The 20,040-nt window shown below is 48.2% G+C and overlaps 1 pseudogene; it reads left to right on the top strand.

The window, feature by feature from the left end:
* The first annotated feature begins 8,034 nt into the window (after positions 1-8,034).
* LOC143640228 (chromodomain-helicase-DNA-binding protein 1-like) overlaps positions 8,035-20,040 on the top strand; it is a 38,328-nt pseudogene continuing 26,322 nt past the window's right edge.

Raw genomic sequence — 20,040 nt, 5'->3', positions numbered from 1 at the left:
GGAGCCTGTTCATCCAAGTGCCTGCCCCATGGTCACCAAACCCCAAGGTTCAGGGAAAACTGTCATCCCACCTGTTAGCAGCCATATTGTCTAAGAGAATGAAGAAGTCCACTTCGATGCTACTGTTGAGGCCCATCCCTTCCTTCACCTCTTTCAAATCCTCTGAGATCTATGGCTGCGAAGTAGCAGTCTCCTTCCGGCCTCTGCCAAAGCAATTTTAAAAATATTTTTTTACATCATCTTTATGTTGTATAGCAATCAAGAGTTTACTAAATGTGTGTTGCTCAACCTTTTGAGATCTCCTTCAATCCTCACAAATAGCCAGTGGAGCTAGCTGCATTATTCCCATTTTATAGATGAGGAAATTAAGATTCCACGAGGTCAAGTGATTTATAAAAGTTAGCAAGGATCAGGAGAAAAATTAAGGTCAAACTTTCCAAGTCCTACTCTAGATTCCTATCGTGCCCACCACCATGCACAGCCCAGGTCTGTCTGGAGACGGCACTCTCTCTCTCTTCTATGAACACATCTCATATCACTTTGGTGCAGCTCAGAATGGCTGAGGACTAAAAGGGTCATCCGCCCAAACCAACGGACCTGCGTGGCAGCACACCAGCAGGGACAAGGAGGGCAGTCTGTCTTCTTGGGCCAGTACACCTGGATTCGCAGGCTGATGACCGGCTCACTCACTACCTTATCCACCCACTCCAGAGACCAAGTGTAAAGTCTGAATGGGGAAAAGGCCTGTTCACGACGTTACACCACCTCCAGACTCCCTGCACCTCCGCTGTGAGCCTGCGGCCATGAGTAAGAGCTCCTGCACTCCCTTGGCAGTGGCAGCAGGAGGCAGCCACGAGGGTGGGTCTGGGCAAAGCATCAGGGCAGGCAGGTCTGCCAGCCAAGGTGGGGAGGGGCACCCTCCACTAGGCAGTTACCTGATCCTCTGCCTCAGATTCTGGCAGCTTTGGTAGTTGGGGTACAACACTTCCGAGTCTGCCTCAGCAGTGTGGATGATGACAGGTCCTGGGAGGAATGGGGTGCACAGGCAGGAAGAGGCTTCACTGGGTTCTTCCCAAGCCTCACTTCCTCCTCCTCCTCTTTGTCCACCACAGAGATGGAGCACAAGGTCTCCTTAAGGAGAGCAAAGGCCCCAGCACACACCGGCCCTGCTGAGTGTTCCCACGGCCCAAGCATCGCACAAAGCAGGCAGCAGCCTTGTTCTGCCCAGCACATGCCCTCCTACGGGGCCATGAACAGACCAGAGGGGAATGGACCGCCCCCACCCTGTCCCACCTCAGGCATTCTGAGGAACACCTGACTCCCATTCTCAGGGTCTAATGGGTCACTGCCTCAAGGGCACTCTGTAGTGAAGTGAATGGAATACAGAGCAGATTTTGGGGGGGCAGGGTGGAGGGGTAACCAGGAATTGAACTCCGAGGTGCTTAACCACTGAGCCACATCCCCAGCCGCAACCCCCACCATTTTTTTTCTTAATTTGAGACAATGTCTCACTAAGTTGCTTAGGGCTGCTAAATTGCTGAAGCTGGCCTTGAACTTGTGATCCTCCTGCCTCAGCCTCTTGAACCAGAGGGATGACAGACATGTACCACCATCTGTAAAAATCTACATAGTATTTTTTTTTTTGCCATCCCCAAAAGAAATCTTAAATCCACTCTTCCAACAGCCATGCCACACCATGACCAGCCATGACCACGGAGTTAGCCACCAAGATCTCTTACACGGGTCTTTCACTTCCACGGCACCTGGCGCCTTGTAGGATATTGACACCCCACACCAGGGGTCTAAGAGATGGGGTGCTTGCACCAGCCTAGGGATGAGCCCCATTTCTTCCTGCCACTTGCAAGTGACCTAAATTTTCTTGCAAAACAGGTTGGTGCAGGGAATTAATTGAGATAATGCAAGAGAGTCATTTAGCACTGTGTCTGGAAAATAACCTCCCATACCTGTGGCCTGCTCTGGTCGCTGTATTTCACAAAACCCCAAGAGGCAGACAGGTTGGAGTTGCTTCCTGTTGTCCCGCAGAGAGACCAGTGTGTTCAAGGATACGTGTGTGCAGAGGTTGGGTGTTCAACCCCGGCATTCAGTGGGGCACTCCTGGGTTATTCCCACCCTCCCTGCTCCCGTAGACCCTCGACCAGGTTCATCACATAGATAGGTGGAGTCCACTCACTCCAGAACCCGGCTGTCCTGTGAGACATTACAGCTGCTTCTTAACTGGGAGGGCCTGGGAATGTGCACTTCATGCACAGCCACCATCTAATGTCTGTGACCTTTCAAAGACCCCACTAACAGAAAAGATGGTCATTTTTACTTGCCACAAAAACTAGCCAATTTGACCAGAGCAACACAGGTGCTCAAGAAATACCCAGAAATTCAGATCTTCTGTCCATGAGAGAGAAGGCTCAGGGAGGGATCTAGATTTTCTGAAGATCACTCAATTTCAGAGTCATTTTTGAAGAAAAAGAACTGCATTTTAAATTCAGAATTAGGTATGGGAACATCACAGAGCTGGAGAACAGATGAGTGGTTGCTGGGAAAGGTGGAGGGAGACAGAGAGATTGGGTGCGGTTATAAAATTGGCAAGAGGAGCCTCTCCCAGGGGCATGCACCTTAATCACAGTGAGTCTGGAGGCTGAGGCAGGAGGATGGAAAGTTGGAGGCCAGCCTCAGCAATTTAATGATGCACTTAGCAACTTGGTGAAACTGTGCACCCAGATAAAATATAAAAAAGTGCTGGGAATGTGGCTCAGTGATTAAACACCCCTGAGTTTCATCCTCAGTACCAAAGAAAAATGGAGATGGGGGAACAGCATCAGGAATCCTAGAAATGCGCTGTCCTGTATCCTGACTAATGATACACTTTGGATCTCTGTAAAGATACATATTGACACTTGCAGTTCAACATGTGCTGAAATTGCATAGAACTGAACACATGAATGCATATAAAGTCAAGGGAATCTGAATAAGATAGGTGCAGTGTCATCCCTGATAATCTGACCATCATATGGTACTAAGTTTTTTTGCAGGACACTGTACTTGGGGTAAGGCAGTTGAGCTCTTTTTTCTTTGAGCAGCTTGTAGATGTACACTTAGCTGAAAAAGTTCAAGCCTTTGGAGAGAAGGAGGAACAGAGGCTTCCAAGCAAGACAACAGGTAGGACTCACGAGAAGGGCTTGCTCTGGGGACCGGGTGGACACCCAGGCTTGGCTGGCTTCCTGGAAAAGCCACCTCTGATGGAACTATCGGTGGAGTCATAGGAGATGTGACCCAGCAGAGACGCAAAACCGTTCCAAGACACCCCACCCCAAGTTCTCAGAGACTCACCCACATAGATAGGTGGAGTCCACTCACTCCAGAGCCCGGCTGTCCTGCAGGCGGGACTCACGGCCGCCCTCACTTGAATGGAGTACTTGGAGAGATGGTCAATGACGGAGACAAATGCATTGGTTGTGATCCTTTCGATCTAAATGGGGGAAAAAAGTCTTGTAAGAATCTCAAAACCCATAAGGTATGTCGATGACCAGCTTGAGGGGTCCTGTAGAAATAAAGTGACCCAGTGTTCAGGAAGTCACTCAAAGACATCTGGCCATCCATGCTAAGTCCAGGAGCTCCCGTAGGGGCCCAATTGATGTTTCAGATGCAAAGACCAGAGGAGCCTCTACCAGTGTGAATAGGCTCCCTGGCCTTCTCCCTCTGCATCCTGAATCCTAAACAACGTCACAAGGGCTGCCCATTCTGGTGTCTGCAAACTCATCTGCCACCTGATTTTGAATGACCTACAAACTATGACCTGCTACGTTTTGGAGGTTTCTATGGAGAGGGGGTTTAGTACAGTGGATGGATCCCAGAGGTGATAGACAACCAAGCCATATCCCAGCATTTTTCAAAATTTTTAATGTTGAGACAGGGTCTTCCTAAGTTGCTTTAGGGTCTTGCTAATTTGCAGAGACTTGAACTTTCCATTCTCTAGCTTTGGGCTCCCAAACCCCTGGGCTTACAGGTGTGCACCACCTCACTCAGCGGCTTAGGTATTTTTCAGTGGCTGGAAAATCTCCAAAGAAGAGTCTTGTTTCATGATACATGAAAACCACGTGAAATGGAAATTTTCGTGTCCACAGATAAAGCCGTATGGGAAGCAGTCTTACCCATTTGTTGACACTGTGGCCACTTTAATTCTGAGTAATTTTGATAGAAAAATGAATGGCCTGCAAAGCCTCTCACCATTTACCAAAAAAAGGCAGGACAGGCTCAGCAAAAGCGAGGTGCTAAGCAACTCAGTGAGACCCTGTCTCTAAATAAAATGCAAAATAGGACTGGGGAGGTGCCTCAGTGGTCGAGTGCGCCTCAGTTCAATCCCTGGTACCCCACAAAAAATATATTGATGAAATCTCATTGCTCTGCATTTACTTTTTCTGTTATCAGTGAGACACGTGTTGGAAGCCTGCCACCCCTGTGTTTTGCTCTAGCTCTGTGACTGTGAGCAAGACTGTCTTTTTCCAGGTCTTGCCACTCCAAAAAGAATGGTAATTACCCAAGAGTTATTGTGAGGATAAGATAAAATTACAAAGCTTGACACGTAATCTATCCTCAAGAAATGTTGGCAGTTTAATGAGGTGGGAGGTTTTCATTTTTGTTTTATTATTTTTCTGAGATGGGATCAACTTACATTGCCTAGGCTGGCCTCGAAGTTGCGATCCTCCTGCCTCAGCCTCCCAAGTCGCCAGAATGACAGGCACATGCCATTGTACCCCGTATGTGTTTTTTAAAACTGCGGTAAGATACATTCAATATAAAATTGACCATCTGCTGCATTTTTAAGTGTACAGATCAGCGGTTTTAAATACAGTCCATCTTCCCATGCTTCTCATCTTGCAAAACTGGCCCTCTGGGCTGGGATGTATCTCCGTGCACAAGCTCAGGTTGAATCATGAGCAATAGCTCTGGTTTGTTCTGAGAACTTGAGTGCTCAGGATGCTGAGGCCGGAGGATACCAAGTTCAAGACCAGCCTCAGCAACTTAGCAAGACCCTAAGCAACTTGGTGAGACTTTGCCTCTAAATAAAATATGAAAAAGGGCTGGGGATATGGCTCAGTTGTTAAGCACCCTGGGTTCAATCCCTAGTGCCCCCCCAAAAATAAAAATTAACAAGTAAATAAACCCAGGCTGAGTGACACCTTCCACTGTATGTACACACCACATCTTGGGTGTGTTGTCATCCATCGATGGCACCTGGGCTGCCTGTAGCTTTGGGCTGAGATGGGATCTAACACAGCCAAAACCATGGCTCTAGGTCTTGGAACACTGACGTTTCTGCTTTCAACCGAGCCATGACATTTTACATTTTCCCTACACCAGTACCCACGAGGTTTCATCTGACCCCGGGGATTATTTTCATCCATAAGAAGAACAAAAGGCTTGTAAGGTTTGGTTGATTTCCATAACACCTGGGTAGATGTATTTGACCTTGTTCATATCCAGCTATAACCAGAGCAGCCAATGGAGAAAAAAAAAATTGTTCAATGTTTATACAATGAATATTTGTCATGGACTTCTGGGACCCTCTGAGGAATTACCTGCAAATAATTCTTCTTTGTGTTGTGTATCTTCACTTCATAATCAAAGCAGTGCTGTGGAAAGGCGGAAATGGGTTTGTCCCATCGGATGGAGAGACCTGGATCTGGGCTGTGACATTGGTTGGCGGATTCTCTCGAGCTGGTTAGAGAAGGAGAGGTCAGTGACATGAGTTGGTGATCAGGGCCAATTGACTCCAATCCACCCACACCTTTCCAGGCATTCAAGATTTACCAGTAGATCTTTCTTTTTTTGTGGGGACTGAACTCAGGGGCACTCGACCACTGAGCCCTGAGCCACCTCCCCAGCCCTATTTTGTGTTTTATTTAGAGACAGGGTCTCACTGAGTTACTTAGCGCCTTGCTTTTGCTGAGGCTGGCTTTGAACTTGTGATCCTCCTGCCTCAGCCTCCCGAGCTGCTAGGATGACAGGCATGTACCACTGCACCCGGCTTTATCATTAGATCTGAATCAGCTCATCTCAAGCCACAGGAAGATTGTGACTTCCTTAGGACTCCTGCATTGTAGTGGTGTGAAAAAGAGACCCTTCTTGTAAACTGAAGAGATTGCGACTGACAGAATTGCTTGGATGGCTGGATGCCTGTGATCCCAACAGCTTGGGAGGCTGAGGCAGGAGGATCACAAGTTCAAAGGTAGCTTCAGCAAAAGCGAGGCCCTAAGCAACTCAGCAAGAACCATCTCTAAATAAAATACAACAAAGGGCTGGGGATGAGACTCAGTGGTCAAGTGCACCTCAGTTCAGTCCCCAGTACCAAAAAAAAAAAAAAAAGAATTACATGGATGAATTCCCCCCACCAATGCCCTGGCTCAGGGCATGACTCCATTGTAAGGTCCCTGGAAATAAAGTACTTCCACATGCACGTCCTTGTCCTAGATTCTAGGACTGAGATCTCACAATGAACAGATCATAGAGACACACTCAGAATGGGATCTGATGGCTTCAAAGTCAGCCCTTCCCTAAAGCAGAACGTTCTCAACCAAGAAACTGCTTCATTCTTTTAGCAATCCCAGGACTTGGTCATAAAATAAATTCCTGCCGCCTGCACCAGCTCAGAACCATTTTCCCATTATTGTTTGCTTTTTAGGTCTCTGTCGGAATCTTTTATTGCCTATTTTCATAAAAGGGACGTTTGGGGGGTTGCACAAGAAATGTACCATTGAAGGGAATAGCAAAGGGTCCGATTCTGGGGCCGGATTTAGGCTCCCGTTTGATGGCAGGTGTCTCACAACCAAATCCTGCCCTGTGAATAACAAGTCTGTGTCTTTATGGAACATTTATGCCAGGTAGAGTTCCAAATGAAAGATATGGAAATGACAACCCCCACACAGTGTGGCCTGGGGAGAGGGAAGGAGGAAGAAGGTGACCCATTGATATCATTGATCCTTTCCCAACACATCCTTTCCTAGTGACAGGAGAGTCCCTGGGAAGGAACCATCCATCAAGCATAAAAAATGACATTCTTTGGGAAGGAGCCAAAACATGAATCCTTCTCCCCCAAATAAATCCTTTCCCAGTGACACTATAGTAGAACGCCATCCCCAGACCTTCTCTTCTCACAACCTGTCTCCTGAATGCCCAAACTGATACGTTCTGTTACAGTCTCTCATGCTTAAGTCATCTCCCAGTGTCACCTACATACGCATGAATTCCTCCTATAATTGGGGGCCATTTTTCTACCCAGAAAGTGAGCAGTGTGGTGCACGCCTGTCATCCCAGCAGCTGGGGAGGGTGAGGCAGTCCTAAGCCACTTACCAAGACCCTGTCTCACAATAAAAAATAAAAAGGGCTGGGGAGGTGGCTCAGTGATTAAGCACCCCTGGGTTCAATTCCGGGTTCTAAAAAGAAAGACAATGATGGGTTGCTAATAGCTAAACTCTGGGCTCCCACTACTGCTGCTCAGTGGATAGATAGCTCAGGACTCCTCCTGTGCTCCTGTCCCCGCCTGCCCTTGGGCACCTACATGGAGGAGCCCGAGATGGTAGTGGGGGTTCTGGGGTCTGTCAAAGAGCAAGACACGCCCAGTTCCCTGGACTCCCAGCTCTGGGGTCCCTTCTCTTCAGCTGTGCCTGTCTCTTTCTTAAATAAAACTCATTTTCTAAGCTTGGGGGTGTTTCCTCTTTAACACCAGGAAAACTAGGGCCTGATCCTCATCTCCAACAGGGGTATTGACAGCATCTCCTGAGCAGTGTCTGGGAATGTGGTCAGACATCCTGCAACATCCAGGGCCAGTCCCCATAGCACAAAAGTCATGCAACCCAAATCTGCAGCAGTGTTCCCACTGAGCCACCTGCCACTGTCAGCAGCACAAACATAGTCCCACCCCTGCAGCGCTGAGACCCTGCCATGCAGTGATGTGGGCCACTCTGGGCAGAGTCTGTCTTACCGATGCCTTGCACCCCAAACAGCTGATCAAAGGGTCTGATGGCAGCTGTCCTGCTGGTGCTGTTAACGTGGACCGCCAGCCAGCCATGCCCCTTGCTGCTGATGGATGACCTTGGGACCCAGCAGGCGGTATTTCTGCTGGTCGGGTCTTTGCTCTATTCCTGATACTCCTCGATCCAAGAGCCATACCTACAGTGGAACGCTCGTGAGTTTCCTAAAGGTCCAGAGGAGGCGACTCAATGTATCAGCTCCTAGGGCAGCACCTAGGAGGTATGGGGGTAAATGCAGTGACTTTGAGGTTATGATAATATTTGTGCTAGTGGTAAACTACATCACGGGATCACCCAGAACTGAGGCTGGTCACCCTGAAGCTAACCCAGTGGGCAATCTACCTACTCTCATAGCGTCCTTGAAATGCCCTTGGCGGCAGCAACATTTGGAGGCTTTCGCTTACAGCTAACAGGGAACAGATCAGGGGGCTTCAGAGTCTCGCCCAACTTACCGCTAGAGTCAACAGAATTGAGCTGACTCCTGAGAGCAGAGTAGCCACCCAGGGCTCCAGCCAAGAATTCCAACACTGACCTGGATGCGGACTTCCAGCAGCTTGCAATAGACGCCCTCAGCGGGCGTCCGCTGGCGGCTGCGCGGCGCTCCCACAGCCCTGAGCGGAGCTCCCAGGGTCCTCCGCGCCTCACAGGAAAGGCGGTGCACGCACGGCGTGCAGGGCGGAGCCTCTCGCAGCCAGATGGAGGGTAGCGTGCTGGGTTTCGTGGTAGCCTTCCAGGCGAAGGGCAGACCCGAGGCGGTGAGGATGTGGGTGCAGGAGCTGGACTTACGGCAGTGCGGCCTGACAGGTAAGTGGGCTGCAGGAGAAGGGCCGCCCAGATGCGCCACCTCGTGCACACCAGCTTTCCGCTAGCCGGGGCTTCCCCTCCGCCGGTAGTGGGTGGGCGCAGCTCAGCCCGGGGTACTTCCGGGTAGCCGGGCGGTGGGCGAGGAAACTTGCCCGGTGGGGCGCGAAGCCCGGGTCCAGGCGGTCCGGCTGTGCGGGTGGCGCTGCGGTTGGACTGGGAAGACGCACCGCCCCCTTGACTCTGGGAGCCTGCGCGCGCCGCAGGTGGCTGGCCGACGGTTGGTCCTTCCCGCGGCGTTCGGGCCACGCGCCGCTCTGAGCGGTCAGTCGGGTCCTGTCCTGCCCTCGGGAAGCAGCCGCAGCGACCTTCGCCAGCCTCCCCTTCCCCGCCGTCAGTCGGTGGAGCGGGCGAGGGCACGGCAGGACGGGCGCGGGGGGGGGGGGGGGGGGGGGGGGGGCGCCCGAGGTTCCCGCCCGGAGTGCAGCGCTTCTCCGTGGAGAGCGCTGGGCCCGCTCCTGCCTCTAGGGCTCCGTGGCTCTCGGGAAACGAGGCGCAGTGCCGCTTCCCTCAGAGTGGAGGGCGGGTGGAGAGGGGCCTGTGGGCAGGCTGGTCTGCCGCAGTGACGGGGGGACGCGGAGGTGGGTGAGGAGGTGGGTGAGGAGGGCGGGCGGAGGCGGGGGTCGCAGGGAGCCTTGGGGGGAGTAGTCGGGCATCCACCACCAGGCGGTGTGGGAAGACGGGGAACGGTAGCGCGGGGGGGGGGGGGGGGGGGAGGGGGAGGGGGGACTCACAGGAAAGGTGGCGCACGGCGTGCGGGGCGGAGCCTCTCGCAGCCAGATGGAGGGTAGCGTGCCGGGTTTCGTCGTAGCCTTCCAGGCGAAGGGCAGACCCGAGGCGGTGAGGACGTGGGTGCAGGTAAGTGGGCTGCAGGAGAAGGGCCGCCCAGATGCGCCACCTCGTGCACACCAGCTTTCCACTAGCCGGGGCTTCCCGTCCGCCGGTAGTGGGTGGGCGCAGCTCAGCCCGGGGTACTTCCGGGTAGCCGGGCGGTGGGCGAGGAAACTTGCCCGGTGGGGCGCGAAGCCCGGGTCCAGGCGGTCCGGCTGTGCGGGTGGCGCTGCGGTTGGACTGGGAAGACGCACCGCCCCCTTGACTCTGGGAGCCTGCGCGCGCCGCAGGTGGCTGGCCGACGGTTGGTCCTTCCCGCGGCGTTCGGGCCACGCGCCGCTCTGAGCCGTCAGTCGGGTCCTGTCCTGCCCTCGGGAAGCAGCCGCAGCGACCTTCGCCGGCCTCCCCTTCTCCGCCGTCAGTCGGTGGAGCGGGCGAGGGAACGGCAGGACGGGCGGGGGGGGGGGGGGGGGGCGCGGGGCGCCCGAGGTTCCCGCCCGGAGTGTGGCGCTTCTCCATGGAGAGCGCTAGGCCCGCTCCTGCCTCTAGGGCTCCGTGGCTCTCGGGAAACAGGCGCAGTGCCGCTTCCTTCAGAGTGGAGGGCGGGTGGAGAGGGGCCTGTGGGCAGGCTGGTATGCCGCAGTGACGGGGGACGTGGAGGTTGGTGAGGAGGGCGGGCGGAGGCGGGGGTCGCAGGGAGCCGTGGGGGGAGTAGTCGGGCATCCACCACCAGGCAGTGTGGGAAGACGGGGAACGGTAGCGGGGGGGGGGGGGGGGGGGGGGGGGGGGCTCACAGGAAAGGCGGCGCACGCATGGCGTGCGGGGCGGAGCCTCTCGCAGCCAGATGGAGGGTAGCGTGCCGGGTTTCGTCGTAGCCTTCCAGGCGAAGGGCAGACCCGAGGCGGTGAGGACGTGGGTGCAGGTAAGTGGGCTGCAGGAGAAGGGCCGCCCAGATGCGCCACCTCGTGCACACCAGCTTTCCACTAGCCGGGGCTTCCCGTCCGCCGGTAGTGGGTGGGCGCAGCTCAGCCCGGGGTACTTCCGGGTAGCCGGGCGGTGGGCGAGGAAACTTGCCCGGTGGGGCGCGAAGCCCGGGTCCAGGCGGTCCGGCTGTGCGGGTGGCGCTGCGGATGGACTGGGAAGACGCACCGCCCCCTTGACTCTGGGAGCCTGCGCGCGCCGCAGGTGGCTGGCCGACGGTTGGTCCTTCCCGCAGCGTTCGGGCCACGCGCCGCTCTGAGCGGTCAGTCGGGTCCTGTCCTGCCCTCGGGAAGCAGCCGCAGCGACCTTCGCCGGCCTCCCCTTCTCCGCCGTCAGTCGGTGGAGCGGGCGAGGGAACGGCAGGACGGGCGCGGGGGGGGGGGGGGGGGGGGCGGGGCGCCCGAGGTTCCCGCCCGGAGTGCGGCGCTTCTCTGTGGAGAGCGCTGGGCCCGCTCCTGCCTCTAGGGCTCCGTGGCTCTCGGGAAACGAGGCGCAGTGCCGCTTCCCTCAGAGTGGAGGGCGGGTGGAGAGGGGCCTGTGGGCAGGCTGGTCTGCCGCAGTGACGGGGGGACGCGGAAATGGGTGAGGAGGTGGGTGAGGAGGGCGGGCGGAGGCGGGGGTCGCAGGGAGCCTTGGGGGGAGTAGTAGGGCGTCCACCACCAGGCGGTGTGGGAAGACGGGGAACGGTAGCGCGGGGGGGGGGGGGGGGGGGAGGGGGGCGGGTGGGCCACTGGCCCTCATGTTAGTTAAAGTAGATGGATATGTAGGGAAACTGTGGGTGGGTCAAGATTCTTCTTTTCCTGATTCCAGCAGCAGTGTGTGTTCTTTGTGAAACATTTGGGGAAATAGCGTACGCTTTTCGTCGGTTCCTGGATTCCTGGTCCTGGAGGTAGATATCACCTGAATGATCCAGTTCTGATAGTTATCCAGCAGTTGTACCAGGAAGCTAAACCAGGGGCTGCTTTTCCAGCCCTTCCAACAAAAAATTTTATGGTGAGCTGATTCCCTATATTAAATCCTTTTCTTTCTGACTTCTTTTTGGATGATTTTTTTTCCTTTTGCAGTCATCTTCTAAGTATTAAATACTGTTATCTTTGTATAGTTTCATATCATTTTAATTAAACATGTTATTTTAAACTAATTATAGATTCACCTGCAGTTTAAAAAAAAAAGAGATCCCATGGAACCTTCCTCAGTTTCCCCAATGATAATATCTTGCAAAGCTTCTGTAGAATATCATAGCCCAGATATTGACTGGAGTTTTAGACAGAGGCCTGACTCTGGAGAGCCAACAGATCATTTAGAACAAGAGGAAGGTTCAAACTGCAAGGCATCCTGATCTCACAAGAGGAGAAGGTTAATCATGGCAGGGTCTTTTGGGCGGGGGTACCTGGACTGCCTCATGATAGTCACCTCCTCCTAATCACATCTGGTGAAGGGTCTATTTTCTAAAGGTGTGAGTGATTAGATTGGGTAATCCAGGATAACTCAGTATGGTCTCCCCATCTCCAGACCCTCAACCTTAGTCATGGCTGTGGACTCCTTTTTGCCAAGTAAGGTAACATTCACTGATTCTGAGGTCTGTGCATGAACTCTTTGAGGGTCACTCTTTATCCACCACTTCAACCTTTTACTTTTTAAAATATATATCTTTATTTTTACTTATTATTTTATGAGGATCGAACCCAGGACCTCATATGTGTGACGCAAGTGCTCTTCCACTGAGCTACAACCCCATCCCATCAACCTTTTACTTTTGACTATTTTATAGATATAAATATATATAATGTAAATATTGATAGTCTCTTGCCATCCTTGTTCAGTTTTAAACACCCTTTATGTAGCAGCATCTCCATTCTTAACCCTGCTTCTCTGTTGGTGCACAGTGTAGTCCTGTTTTCATTTTGTCCTTTAGCAGGGGCAGTCCACAGCCCAGTTGTACTAGGTTGTGGGGAGGCCAAAGAAGGTGCTGGAGACAGCATGGGAGACATGGTTTATCGGGGAAAGCTTCTAACAGATCAATGACGGCTCCAGGAAGAGTTCTGTGGCAACAGACTGAACAGATAGCACCTGTGTCCCTGAAGGTGCTTCTCCAAGCAGTACCTCTCTTGCTCCTGGTGTTTTGCCTGGTGGCTCTGGCCAAACAAGTGACATGTATCTTTTCCACAGAGCCCTCAGTTCTCTGCCCAGCCCCATTCAGGGAGGAGGCTTACATATTAGACTGAGGAAGCAGTGACGTCAACTTTAGTTTGTGTGTATGACCAGCATACATGCAAGAAAGTAGCTTTTTACAGATAACACTAACTTGCCCTAGTGCCCAGTGTGCAGAGAGAAGCCAGTGTCCTCCAAGATGATATTTATCTGGACTTTCCAGCCTAGGCTTGATCTCATTGGTCCCTTAATTTTGCTAGGTTTTTATAAACAGAAAGGGAGCATTCAGGATCATGGTGTTTTACTGTCCCCCTTTTCTTTAAGGGACAATATAGCAGGAATGGCAGATTTAGATGAGTGCCATTAAGCAAGCATATGAACAGTCCATGTGTTGTTTGTCGCATCACTTCCAGGAATACTTATTTCCAGGAAAGGACAGTGGCTTGAGACTGGGTATTACAGAACAGATCCCAGGCTGAGTTCTCATCGATCAAGAAGATTATATAACAGTGACAGGCTATTTCAGGGCTTTGAATGGTAACCCAAGTCTGCCCAAAAAGAAATTTGGAAATCCGCTAATGTTTGTATACATAGAACGTCCCAATAAAAGATATAGCCAATAAAGTTTGACATTAAGGGAATGTAAGCCATGTTCTTCATTCAAAGCCTTAGAGCTTAGCCCACATATGTGCTGAAATGTCTGCTCTCTGGTTTTGCTATATTTTTTATTTCTAGGAATTTATTTACGCCCTTATCAACTGGAGAAAGTCAACTGGCTAGCCCAGCGATTCCACTGTCAAAATGGCTGCATCCTGGGAGATGAGATGGGCCTTGGTAAGAATTGCCAGGTATGTTACTGTGGAAGAAGCACTGTTTACCTACACTGAAACACCTCCCCACAACTCATTTCCATCTTTTTTTTTGGGGGGGTACCCCAGATTGAACTCAGGTGTACTTAAAAACTTTACCATACATCCAGCCTTTTTTTGTATTTTATTTGAAGACAGTGTCTCACTTAGTTGCTTAGTGCCTCCCTAAATTGCTGAGGTTGGCTTTGAACTCATGATCCTCCTGCCTTAGCCTCCGGAGCCAATGGGATTATAGGCATGTGCCACCACACCTGGCTTAATACCATCTTTAAGTGCTGTTATATATGTGTGTGTGTGAGGGTGTATGTGTGTGTGTATGTATGTATATACTAGAATGTGAAATGCTTAACTTTTAAGAGATAACAACCTTGGGATTGATTTTTCTAGTTGTGGGGGTAGTTATTAATTATGTCATTACCTTTATATGAGCATTGACATGTGTCTGTGAGAAAAGTTACTTGAGTTACAAGTGCAGTTAATGGGCCCAGGTTTAGGGTTTTTCTCTGTGTAAAGCATGTATACTTGCCCAAGGACTAAATTGACTGTGCTCCTTAGTAACACTATATGAAGTTAACTGTATTGCTTCTAATATTACTCTCTCTTTCTCAGTGGGGGTGGGTTGGGGTCAGGCTGCTGCCCATTTTTCTACAGTGATAGAGAAATATGGAGGAAGTACCGTATGTTTTCCAAAATAAAACTTAGACTCTCTGACCTTAAAAGGGGAGAATCAGATGTGGCCCCCTCGGTCATTGATCTAGTGATCAATGGTGGAGTGTTGAAATTGATGCTTCTGCCAGGATAATAAGAAATACTGCCCTGGGTTGACACATGGCCTTGGATTAATGGAAAATTCAGTCATAACACCTCTTGGGTTAATCACTTACTTATCTGAAGGATATAAAAGATATCCGGGTACAATCGTGATATATGTCAGAGGCAGCTTGATCAGAAATCAGGAAGATAAAAATTTTTCAATCCCAGGAAAGTTTCACCAGTGGTCACTGGAGAGAATGAGCAAGGGTCTCATAATCCTTTTAGAAGTTCAACTGTCCCGTCCGACTCTAACCATATATATGTGTATATATATATATATATAAACTTTAAGCTGGAGCAGCGGTGCACATAGGCTACTCTGATCATATGTTGAAGCGTCCTTTACTTAGGTAGATGTACCTCATCGATCTTGGCATTATTCAGAAACAATGCGACCACTTATATAAGGTCCCCTGAGATTCATCACTTCTCTCTCTTGGGCAAACAAATATGTTCCTGGTATATTCCTGTACGAGAACTATGAAACTAAAAATCAGTTTCCTGGAGGTATCCTCCCTATAATCTCCTTTGTCTCAGTCATTGAAATTGTCCTACTGACTTCACAGAGAGCCAGCAAATTCCACTTGTCCTTTGCCTTTCCACCTCTACTTTAAATTCTCTAAAAATGTACCAACTCCAAGTCTGTTTTGGTAAAAGTATGTTTAGAAATTTTGCATCTACATTATGAAGGATATTGTTTTGTGATATTCTTTTTTATACTAATTTTGTCTGGTTTTAGTATTTGGGTAAAGCTGGCCTCATAGAATATATTGAAAAGTGTTCCTCTTCAATTCTCAGCAAGAGCTTATGTAAAATTGTTCTCATTTCCATTTTAGATGTTTGATAAAATTCACTAGTGACTCTGAATTTATTTGGTAGACACTTCTGATTTGTGGTAGTAAAGACAAACTTTCTCTAAATTGCATCCCCAGGGAGCATTCAACAGAATGGTTTTAATCCAGTTAAGCCACTTATTAGAGGGATGCTCTGGGCACACTTTGGGCTGGGATAGTTAAATGAGAAAATCATTTCCTTTTTAAGATTAATATGATTGTGTCAAAAAAAATGAACTGCCACTCTGTCATCACAGCATTCTAACCACAGCCATAAGCAGCAAGGTATGTTTTACATCATTGAAGTTACAGTGCACATCTAGCCCATATGATTTCTATTCATTAATGTAACATTGGCACTATAGTTTTGCATTTTATTATATTCAAAATCATTCAACTGGCTGCATAGTATGCCATCGAGAATTTATAATTTGCTTAACGTCCTATTGATGAGGAATCATGAATTCCCCCTTTTTTGGGTTACTTAAATTAATTTTGATGTGAACACTTTTGAGCCTATAGTTTTCTCAGGATTTTGAATTTGATCCTTAGGGCATATTTTTCCTCAGAAATAGCACAGTATTTGGGGATGCAAGCTCTTCACGTGTTTTTGTTTGTTGAGAGCAACTTTAGAGACATAAGTGTACTCAAACATGTCCCGAAGTATGCACATTTGGCTTTGCAAAGTTTCATTTCATACTCATACTTCTTGTGAGAATGAATTATTGTCTGTTTTGTGCATTTGAATGCGTGTTGTAGATATATGCATGTACATCTATGGCATATGGATCCCGCTATACAGTATGATTATAATGCACCCATTATGAAAGACCAAAGGTTGTATCTGTTTTGTTCACATATAACTTGAGCTTAGAACTTGAGCCAGTAGAAGGCACCCTCTAAATGATTATAGAAGGAGGGAGAAAGTTGGGGAGGAAGCAAAGCACTCTCATCAGAACAGCCGAGCCAAGGGCCAAGGCCGTGATGTGCATGTACTCTTTGCTGTCAGATCTTAGCACTTCTGGCTTAATATTTTCAAAGTACTACTGCTGTTTTCCAACAGGTGTATTGGTTTCATTGATTTCTGTTCTTTCCTGACGTTTTTCCTTTTGGTTCAGTTACATAAATATTGAGCCTCATTGCTCGTTAACTCCTAAGGTAATTGAACACCATCAATTTCCTTAGCAAAGTCACTGAGCTTACCTGATGTCATTCTAAGAACTTCTAAGAACGTACTAGTTTCCTAATATGAGGAAGATTGTACGGAATTTCTTTATAAAGCAAATCTTGTATAACAGTTAGTGTTCTCTGCCTATGGTTGTAGGAACTTTATGGTTGTGTCTCCTGGAAAGGTGATCAAAACTGCCTGCTTTGTTTCAGAGGATTGCTCTCCTCATTTACTTGATGGGAAGGTTAAATGATGAAGGACCATTTCTGATTCTCAGTCCTCTGTCTGTTTTGAACAACTGGAAAGAAGAAATGGAAAGGTACAGAGTAGATGTAGCTGAACTTGTATTGTTTATGTGAAGATATTTTTCTAGATGATGGATAAAAGATCATGAAGCAAAATCTTGTCATATTCAATGATTTTATTCCAGAAAGGTTGAACTGAAACAGTGTAGGCAAGACACAAGGTCTGATGGGGGAGGATCCAGTGGGTGTTACTGTTACCCTTCTACAATTTAAAGGCTAGTACTTATTCTCAGTAAATTTTGCTGATGTAAAGGAGAAACTGTCCTTCTCATAGTAACATAGGAAGTAACTAAAGTGAGAAACATTATTGCATTTTTAGTTAGCATGAGACCCTCTTAGACCTGATCCTTCTCCCTGCTTAACACAGACCTTACCCTGAGGTCTAACCATTATTCTAGGTACGGTTCTGTGACCAGCACCTAATGAATGGCGTCTGCACACTGCAGTCCGTCCATGACATGCACACACCATCTCATAGTTGTGGCATTTGGGTCATCTGCTTCTTTTCTTGGATTTAGATTTGCTCCAGGTCTTTCTTGTGTAACATATGCAGGGGACAAGGAGGAAAGAGCCCATCTTCAGCAAGACCTAAAACAGAAGTCACGTTTTCATGTGCTGCTGACCACCTGTGAGGTATTCATTCGTTTCTCCTAACCTGGGTTCTTAGAAGTTGTAGAACCCACTGAATTATATTGACTTTTTTTTGAGAGCACACATTTTTCTAGGAGGACATCCACCTTCATCACATTGTCAAAGAGGGACTGTGACCAAACGAAGTGCAGAATCACTGTGCTTCAAGGTAGCTAGACATATTTCCCTCTCTACTTGTGGATTAAGGGGAAAGCTTCCCAGAAATTGGCACTTTAGCTGCCTCTTTGTTGATGAACAGGAGGAGGCAGGCAGCAGGGCAGAGGGTTTCATGTACAGAGGCATCATGTCTGATAACCGGGGGATAGGAATGCAGGATGCCTAGTTTCAGTCTTGTTTTAAATCCTTATCTGAGTAAGACTGGGCAACTGTAAGGCCTTCTACTTAACCATAACTTCTGTCTGTTTGTGTGATAGTGCTACTTAGAAATTGTGCTTAGTTTTTAACTTAGTAAACAAGTTAAAGGCTTAGATCCTCTGGTTTAAGAGAGTTAACAAGAAATAAGAAACTAGATTATTAATAATCAGAATTTATCAATACCAGTCTTTATTTTTTTAATTCTAACTTTTTTTTCTTTTGTTACCAAGGATTGAACCTAAGGGTACTTAACCACTGAACCAATCCTCAGCCTTTTTTATTTTTGAAGACAGAGTCTCAGTAAGTTGCTGAGGCTGGCTTTGCGCCTGCCGCCTTCCTGCCTGAGTCTCCAGAAGCTGCTGGGATTCAGGTGTGGGCCACCATGCCCAGCAATACCAGTCTTTTTAATGTGTCTTCCTTAATTTTTCAGATTTGCTTGAAAGATGCACCGTTCCTAAAATCGTGAATATACTGTACCCTGTCAGAAACTGTGCTGAATTTGTGGAAGTCTTGTCTTGTCTTACACTTTTTGATACTTGGCCTCTTTCCTGATATGTCTGGTCTGTCGTCTTTGGGTCCTGTTGATGTATAGGCAGGCATGGTGGGAATTCTGTGATCTAACCTCTACTCATTAGCTATGTGTTATTGGGTTGGTTTCTTAATTTCCATCAACTTCAGTGTCCTCATCTGTAAACTGGGGGTAGTTACCTTTCTTACTTTGGATGACTATTGTGACAACTGATATTAAATCTACATGTTTGGTGTTTAGCAGATTACTAGAGATTTTTATTACTAGCAGATTTTTATTGTTGTTTTTTGGTTTTATTTTGGTACTGGGGATTGAACCCAGGAGTACTCTACCACTGAGCAACATCTCCAGTCCTTTTTATTTATTATTTTTTTTGAATTTTGAGACAGGGTCTTTCTAAGTTTCCAAGGAAGGCCTTGAATTTGTGATCCTCCCGCCTCAGCTCCCAGAGTCTCCAGGATCACAGGTGGGGCACTGCATCCAGCCTGGACACTGGATTCTTTACACTGTAACTGCACAGACACCTGTGAGGACTGTTGCTTGACATCTTACTGTAGTATAGGAGCCTTTTCCTGGCAATTACCAGGTAGCAGTCAGTGCTATAGAACTGACTATTTGGAAAAGAAGTTTGAAGTATACTTGTAATTTGTCCATTTAACTATGTCTTGGTACTGGGGATTGAACTCAGGGTCATTTACCACTGAGCTGCATGCCCAGCCCTTTTCATTGTTTATTTTGAGATAGTCTCACCAGGTCGTTGGGATGGGACTCAAATTTGCAATCCTCCAGCTTTCCAAGTAGTTGTCATTGTAGGTGTGCCCCATCGTGCCCTGTGTGCATCTTTCATACTCAGAAGGTTTTGTTCTCAAAGGGCCTTATCAATATTTTAAATACTTTTTCCTCATCCAGATTGTTGTAAATGAGTTTCTGTTTTACTCTTATTTTGAAGACTGGGCCCAAGATTTTATGATTCCATCCAGTATTTTGTTTTACTTAATTTACATTTAAATGAGCATATGATGTGTTCCCTCTTTTTCTTTCTTTTTACTTTATTATTTTTATGTCGTGTCACGTTATTTCATGTCATTTCATTTTATGGTTCTGGGCATTGAGCTGAGGGCCTCCCAACTGCTCTACCACTCAGTCCTTACCCCAGCTCTTTTTGTCTTCTTAATATCCAACTTGTCTTGTTTTGAAGTCTCTCCATGGAAAGGGAGTTACTGGTAATAACCAGGAAAGTAAATCATAGAGCTGCCCCATGGTCTGTACAGTAGAGGGATGAGGAGTACAAAGATATTCATGAAACACGGTACTATCTGGCTGGTCTCAGAAGGTAATAAGATTGGGACATAAATGTTCTTGGGTACTTTATGTAAATTGTCCCATTTTGGTTTCATGAAAATCCTAGTAGGCAGGGATTATTATTCACATTTTACAAAAAAGGATATTAAGAGATTAAGAATCCAAGTAAGGCAGAGCAGACATTCAAACCCAGCACTTGGTGCTTTGGGCCTCTTTTTTTTATGTTTATTTTTTTTAGTTGTATTTGGACACAATACCTTTATTTTATTTATTTAGTTTTATGTAGTGTTGAGGATCAAACCCAGGGCCTCGCACATGCTAGGCGAGTGCTCTACTGATGAGCCACA

This window comes from Callospermophilus lateralis, unplaced genomic scaffold, assembly GCF_048772815.1.
Source record: "Callospermophilus lateralis isolate mCalLat2 unplaced genomic scaffold, mCalLat2.hap1 Scaffold_139, whole genome shotgun sequence".
NCBI classification, from domain to species: Eukaryota; Metazoa; Chordata; class Mammalia; order Rodentia; family Sciuridae; genus Callospermophilus; species Callospermophilus lateralis.
Note: the sequence above shows the minus strand (reverse complement) of the source record. Positions and strands in the feature narration are given on the sequence as shown.